The sequence below is a fragment of the Geospiza fortis genome, unplaced genomic scaffold, assembly GCF_000277835.1.
Source record: "Geospiza fortis unplaced genomic scaffold, GeoFor_1.0 scaffold41, whole genome shotgun sequence".
NCBI classification, from domain to species: Eukaryota; Metazoa; Chordata; class Aves; order Passeriformes; family Thraupidae; genus Geospiza; species Geospiza fortis.
In genome coordinates, this window is record NW_005054299.1 from 3,355,472 (window position 1) to 3,363,573 (window position 8,102).

The window sequence follows — 8,102 nt, forward strand, 5'->3', positions numbered from 1 at the left end:
CCTCCCGCCGAGCCCTGCCCCGGCTCCGGCCCCGAGCCCTGCCCGGCCCGCGGACGCGCTGCCCACGGCGCGCTGTGTGCGGTGGAAGCATCCCGCAGAGCCGCCCGGATCTCGGGCAGCGGGGGCTCTCCCGCTGGCCTCACAGCCCTCTCGTTGATATTAGCACCTAATACAGCTCCCAGCGAAGTCAGTGAAGCGAGTCCTATTCACTTGAAGAAAGGTACAACCGAGGTGATTTTGCTCTCCTCCCGCACATCAGTGGCTTTTCCCAGCCTCTAAGATTTGCTGTTGATTTTGTTTCTTAGGTTTTGGGTTTTTTTAACTTATGTGCCTAACCACAAGTTTTCTTGTGCCATAGAAAGTGGCTTTTTTTTTTTTTTTTATCACATTCGGAAGATTCCTGTCTGCCAAAAGACCAAGAAATACTTCCATGCTCCATTGCTATGCAGTAATATTGTGAAAATCATAGCTATCTCAGGAAATAGCTTTTAAGTATCTTCAGGAGCAGCTGCTTGTTATCCATGCAAGCTTCTCCTTTGGAACTCTGGAGGAACACAGTGAGCATGGAATATACTGACTGCATTAGCAGAATAGTTAGTGGGGTAATCTGAAACTTACTTCACACCAGGGTGATGAAGTGCCACTCAGAGGAGCAGCAAGGCCTCCCAGACCAAGGCGCCTCCGTCCTGAGGAAGTTTGCAGTTCAGGTCACAGGGAGCTCAGGTGTTGTGGCCTCCTGGATAGATAACCAGGGCAGAGAGAGAACATGGCCAGCCCAGGCTCTCCCTGCAGATTAATTGACAGCCCCAGGCATGGTCAGGGGTGAGCCAGATCCCAGGGGCAACAGGATACAAGGTGGGTGGGAGTCCCCAGGGAAGCTGGACAGGAAGATTAAGGCATAGTTGTGCCCTCAGGGCCCTACCACTACACTATTCCATATAATCATTTTATCCAGTTGCATATCTTTAACTTTCTGATATTCTTATCCATTGTAACATTATGACATGACTGGATTCACTGCAAAAATAATGTATCTTTCTGGACCAGCATTATTTGAATTAGTTAAAACATCACTGTTTTCACAAGGAAAGACTGAGCAATGAAAATAGGTCCAGTCCTTGAAAAACATGCTATCACCCTCAACAACTGAGCTAGATGTTGATGATCATGACCAATTGCAGACCTGCAGGGATGGAATTGGGGTATCCAGCTAAAGTAATAGGAGCAGTATCTAACCAAGTACCTCATCTAGTGCATGAGGACTGCTGTTTACATCCCAGTTCAGTGTAGATTGAGGATGTCAAGCTCAAAGGTCTGGACTCTTAATTATAGACTATTCTATATCTAAGTATATTTAAAAATAGTGATTGATAATGTATGCACTTTAAGAATGAATTAACATTAACTGGGAAACTGCCCTTATGGTCAATCCAGTTTGATGAATTTATAGATCCATTATAGCTAGACAAATAGAGTCACAGCTCCTAAACCCATCTACTCTGACTTCTTACAGTGCACAAGCTAGTAAATTCCTTGAACTAATTCCTGCTCAAAGTAGAGCAAAACTTCTAGGAAAAAACTAGTCTTGATTTTAAAATGTTCTTAATAAGTGGTTTAAAAAAACCCCAAAACCCTAGTAAACATATATACTTTATTTTCACCCTTAAGTTGTACCTTCAGCTGCTGTATCTTGTTATAGCATTATAGACTATTTTGAAATATTCTCAGCTTTTTTTCTCTCTACATCAGTAAAATGAAATGGTTGAGCATGTGCTTCTGAAATCTGAAAACAGCATGATATACTCCAGTAGTGAAATCCTGGTCACACTAACAGTGTGAAATCAGTGACAAATTCCTACATTTTTTCCAGAAGTCAGCATTTGTGTTTCAAATTACACTGTGTCCAAATATAACAGGTCTACAACAACTTGTATCTATCAACTTGATGATCTTGGAGGTGTTTCCCAACCTTAATGGTTCTCTGATGTTCATTATCAGACCAATTCTAAACAATAACTTGTGCTTCTCTAAGATCGTGTGGGTTCACTGATGAGAAGGTTGTGAGAAGGTGTCTTTTGGGGGGAACCAGCTGGAATGATGGCAAATGTTATCACACTTCTGTTCCACATTATCACCCTTGTAAAACAGCTGACAATTTGATTATGCCTCAGGTAATGAGGAAAAATTCAAATTTCAGTAGGTGTCTTTTTTAATAAAGAGTCATTTAGTTTTAAAAACAAAAATAATAATTTACTAAATAGGCTTTATTCCACCCTGAAAGATATTGCTTTCCAAAAGATAATGCCTGGATTTATTCACAAGAGTGAAATTCAGCACCGGCCTGCAGTCCCATTCAAACCCTCCAGGAGAAATTCAACCAGCTGCCTGAATAGCTTTTTGCTTCCTTTGGATGTTTTCAAAAATACAACTGGTTTGATAAGTTATTAATGAAAACAGTTTGGTGACTACTTTGTTATTTATCCCATCCCCTGTTTTCTGTATTTATACAGAACCTGTAAATAAAACATATTCTTTTGGATCTCCCTATTTTATCAGTGTTTTTTTACCATGTTCATCAGAAAATCTGAACGCGGGTTTTTATGAATCAGTATGAATGCCTAAATAAATAATGTTTTATTGCAAAACACAGACTTGGTAATCAATCCATGAAGACTCTCAAGGCTTTAGCCATATAAATATGCATGCAAAAGCTGAATGAACAGTCAACACTAGGGAGTTTCCTGCAACCAGAAAAAGACTGGAGTGGTCTCTCTCCCACTGTTCACAAGATGAGTGGAGGAGTCCGTGCTTGCAGAATGTGTTGAAGACCTGGCAGGATTGGGTGATAAAATACTTTGCTAAATTATGCCTTACATCTGCAGAGACTTGCACTTCTCATCTCTTCTGTCTTTTTTTAACTTCTGTTGTGTCTGCTTTAAATAAGAAAGATAATGGCTCATGAAAGGATGTGAAGTAGGGTGTAGGTTTGAGAAAGTCACAGAACAAAGTGTCGTGCCGGGTCTTTGAATTTCTTAAAATTAAGGAGTCTTTAGAAGCACAGCTGTTCACCTTCACTCACAACCTTGGAGCTGCTCTATGGAAAACCTTCTGTGTTTGACAGGAAAAGATGTATCCCTGTTAGTCACTTTTAGTTAGGCTTAATCACTTAATCTTCCAGAAGGGGTACCGCCGCAGCGCAGCCTGCTCTCTCCAGGAACGGCTGCATGCCCCGTGCCCAGAGCTGTCTTTTTGTGTTCGTGTCACCGCAGACTTTAGCCAGAAAGGTTCTGAACTTGGAAAGGGAGCACGGAGTCACTGGCTAAGACACAGGGCCCCGAGCAAACTGGAGGGGGAGCTAGGAATAAACAATAAAATCAGCTACAGGGTAGGTACAAGAAACAATCATAGGCCAGCAGCCTATGGGGAGAGAAAGGACAATGGAAACGGTATATAACCTTTTCTATATTTAATACAATTATTTCCAGAGAGATCTGGTGTAGTAACCTTGTCTTTTTTATCCTTTGTATTTTTTTTCCTGTACCTCTTGGTACCATCAGCTGCTTTCAGCTCACCAGTACAGGTACTCACAACAGGGGCAGCTGGAAGCACATCCCACAGTGCAGTGTAAGTAATGAAAAACTCAACATAAGCTGGTTTAGTAAGTTTTGTGGGTAGATCTCATGGCTTGTCCTGAACTGTCCTGCTGTAGCTAGACAGCTGTTCCTGGTATCTTTGCAATTCATGGGTAGTTTGGGTTCAGATTTGCACCTTTTTAGCTGGTGAGAGCATTATTCATTTTGAACCAGAGATTAAGTGTGAATGTAAAAACTCAGCAGGAGCTGGGAAATGCTGCCTTTCAAAGAAGAAAAGTGCAGTTGATCACTTTTAGGAAATAACCTGCAAGGTGTGAGGGAGTGCAGGGATGGCAGTGAGTCCAGTGAGGGCTGCAGGGATGGTGCGTCCCCCGTGCATCTCTAGGCAGATGTGCTCCCAGCCCTGGAGGGGCCTGGGTGTGACATTCAAAATCTGTCCTCATGTTATCTTCTACATCTGTGCCACTAATTGTTGACATGTTGACAGTGTTGACATTGTCCACTACTGAAACACAAACAAAAATACTCTAGAGATGCTGTGGTTCTGTTGATAGTCAGAACTCTGTTCCCAGTCAGAGAGGACTGGTGGAAGTGGAGAAGATGGGCAACCCTATGGAGATGTCTGACTTCTCTTTAGAGACATTGTGACATTAAAGACCCAGAGATCTAGAAAGAGGTTCCTGATTTTTTTTTTTCATGAAAAGAACCAACTCCTCACTGCCCTCACCTATCAGGTGCCTCCTGCAGTTTTATCAGTATTAACATCCCTACCGCAAGTGCAGAACTAGAAGAAGTAAAGACTCAAGTTTCTGCCTAATATATGGAAGTGATTTTCCTGGGTTAAACATATTGTAATCTGCTCATTTGAAGTTTACAAGCATTTTTAGTATGTCATTATAGAAAGCCTGCACACAAATTTCCAAAGACAAAAAGTGACAGCAGCACAAATGTGGTTTCAGGAACATATCATGATGACAGAGCTGGATGACTGTGGGGAACAGGCAAGGGCAGCAGTTAGGTGTGAATGTGACACTCAACACTCAGATGCTTGCAGTTCACAATTTGCTTTTATCAGAATCAGCAACCTCACAACTGCCTTTCTGCACTAACTCCAGCCTGCCCCTGGCAGACCTGCATTAACCTTTGCTTACAGAGCCACGGCAGGACTCAAGCAAATAAAAAAACATGTCAGATTCTCCATTGGTGTAAATTAGCATCTCTCCACTGACTTTGAAGAAGTGGCACCTGCTTGCTCAAGTTGAGGATCATGCCCAGTGCTACTGTAGCATCATTAAGTTGTCACATTCTTCCCCTGCCTCTCCTTTTGTTGTCTAGCTGCAACTTTTCTGAGTTGAAGACTAGAGAAGGGTCTTTGATCCTCTGATAACTCCTTGAGGCTCCCTAGGATAATTGGCCAGGACACTTTCTGAATTACCCAGGGTCATTTTATCTTGCCCTTTTCCTTGGAGAGGGATTACAAGCAAGAGAAAAATCTTGGAGCCTTCACAGATGCAGACGACCTACACGAGTGCTGCCGTGTGTAGTAGGTCAGGCACCCCTCCTGACATGAGGGACACCCCATTGCCACCAGGCTGTATTTAACCTATCCTGCTACTGATGTGGAAACAGAAGCCCTTCAGGGTGACCTGGGCCCTAAGACTGCCTAACTCTTTTTTTCCAAGCACACTGGGGTGCTGAAAAAGGAAAGTATGTGAGCTGCTTTTCTGCTGATGGAGGTATTTACTCACTGCAAACAAGTAATATCTTCATATTCTATAACATTCTCACAGTAAGGCATTTTCTTCAGCTTTAACAATGAGTTTTGCAGCTATTCTTTAAACATCTGGGGTTTTTTTCAGCATTGTGAAAGATAGGATCACTGAAAATGTGAAGTGTTTCAGTAGCCACACCAATGCTGTATAAAGATGTAACATCACATCTATGTACATATTGGTTATTTTTCTATTTGTTTTTGCAAAGATTGCATTAGCAATGCAATCAACAGTAATTTATACTTAACTCAGCCTCAAAAATATTCAAATGCTATGCCTAAGAATGACCCTTTCTGAGCCATGCTAAAAATATCTATATTCTGTGATGACTTCCCAGAGATAAAACATTTTTGAGATTTGCTGCTTAACAAAAGCATTGTTCTGCTAGGGGCTATTCCACCATGACTGTACAATATTTTTTTAAAAAATCAGAATGTTTTGCAAAATTAAATCAAATGCCTTACAAATGTCTCAGTATATCACACTGAGGCAGTTACCTTTTTAACCAAATTTGTAATCTAATCAGGTTTGTCTGACAAGACCTATTTTCCATAAAACCATGCTGACTGGCATTAATTACTTCCTGTCCTTTCATTCTTTATCACTTGAATCCCGTATTCTATTATTTTGCTCCCCCCATGTCAAGACCCAAGACACACCTCTAGCTGTCCAAAACACCAAAACCCCTGTTAGAAGTCTCAAAGACCCTGTCACAGAGCCCAAAACACCTGTAGTTTTAATTATAACCCATAAAGCAAATTACCAACCTTATATGAAAATCAACAAGCCACAACAGTTTAAGTAGAATAATAGTGAAATTATCACAAACTAGAAAAGAAGATTTTAAGTTTTTTAGTATAAAAGTTCAAGAAGCAAGATAGAAAAAACTAAGTGTGTCCAGCCTTTCTCCTTCTTCTTCTTAGCCTCCATCTTCTGCTGTGATGTTAGCACTTAGAGATTAGTTTAAAATAGAAGTGCACTGTCTAGCATAAGTGATAAGTATTAGAAAGTAAAAATAAATATGATATACGTAATTTGTAGTACAAAAGACGACGCAACTTTAAAGCAAGCAGAGAGTGTTTAGAACTGTCTTGCTGAGCTAACTTCAGCAGAACAAGAAAAAATTTTTATAAATAAGATAAAATAAACAACTTTAAGACTAAGAAATAAAGAGCTTTAACTCTTTCTTTAAGCGCTAAGCTAAAAAAAGAGACTTTTGAACTTTTCTCAAAGTCACTCTGACTAGCTAGAAATCGCAACACCCCCACACCTCCTCTCCAGTTTGAAGTTAGGTTCACTGGCTTGTATTTACCAAGGTCGTCATGTTCGTCCTTGCTGAATACTGGCAAAACATCAGTCTTCTTCCAGTCTTCTGGAATTTCTGTGTTATTTCAAGACCCATTAAAAATTAACACGTGGAAGGAAGAATCTCCTCCACCAACTATTTGAGACTCCTCAGGTGCAAGTTATCTGGGCCTGATGAATTACAGGTTTTTATCACAAGTAGATATTTCACATCCTATTTGGTTACTAATGGACTGAAAAAGGCTTTGGCTGCCTGATATGATACTGCTGTTATCCTGCTTTTTCCAAATCAAGGAGAGACATATTTATTGAATATGGCTTTCTTCATTATTAATGATTTTACCACCTTCATCTTGTTCCTGGAAAATTCCATTGTTGGGATTTCTTCTGTGTATCATGTACTTCATATACTCCCTTTTTTTCCCTGCTGCATATACAGGTATCTTAATCTTCAGTGTCCTCCGTGTCATAATTTTCCTTTATCTTCCTTTTTACTGCAGACTACTCCTCCTCCTTCTAATCTCTTCTCCAACAAAATGAAGTAACAGCAGGAAGGAGTGAGAACTGTAACTAATATTGTTCTTACCTTCTTCCCTTAGTGTCCTGGTTTAATTACATGAATGAAAAAAAAAAAAAGAAAAAGGCATTGAGTGGATGGATTCGGAAAACCAAAGAGCATTCTTTGAGCATACCAGCTCCCTCTTTCAGGGTGTGATTCCCTGTTGCCTGAGGAGCCCATCTTTCAGCAGGCTAATTCATGTCCACATGTGTTTTCTCTGTCAACCACCTCTTCTGCTTTTCCTTCTGTGCCTGCTTTTCTTCATTAACAGAAGCAGAGAACACGCAGATTTTGCTGAGACAAGAGCCACCATCCATCATCAGATGACAGGCACTTCTACTACTAGAAAGAGGAAACCTGGTCCAGCAGAGTACTAAATATTTGTAGAGGGACACTGTGGTGAGGAGTATCACACCAGCAGAAGCTGGGAGGCCTCCAGATGTGTTTATACAGAAGTGTGATACTCTCCCACCTCTGCATTAAGTACCAGAGTGCATTTGAAAATTAAGTCAAATACAGAGTATTTTTATTACAATCAGTGGCTTTGGGAATTCTCATTACTTGAAAAAAAAAATTTGATGGTCATTTAGCTTGTGTGGCTTCCACTAAGCAGATAGGAGAAAAAAAATGTAGTCAAGGCTTGGGAGTTTTGCTCTGGGCCAGGGCTAGTGAGCCTTTGGCCCATGGAGAGCACTCTTAATTTGTGGTGTTTGCTCAATGTTTATGGAATAACGTGTCCCTGAATCTGCAGCCCCTGTGGTGCTGGTTCCATGGGGCAGAGTTCTGTGAGCTCACAGATGTGGCACTGGCAATACTTGAAGGGCTGGATGTTGTGAGATAATATGGGGCAGTCCTGTCCATGTTGCCTTTGGG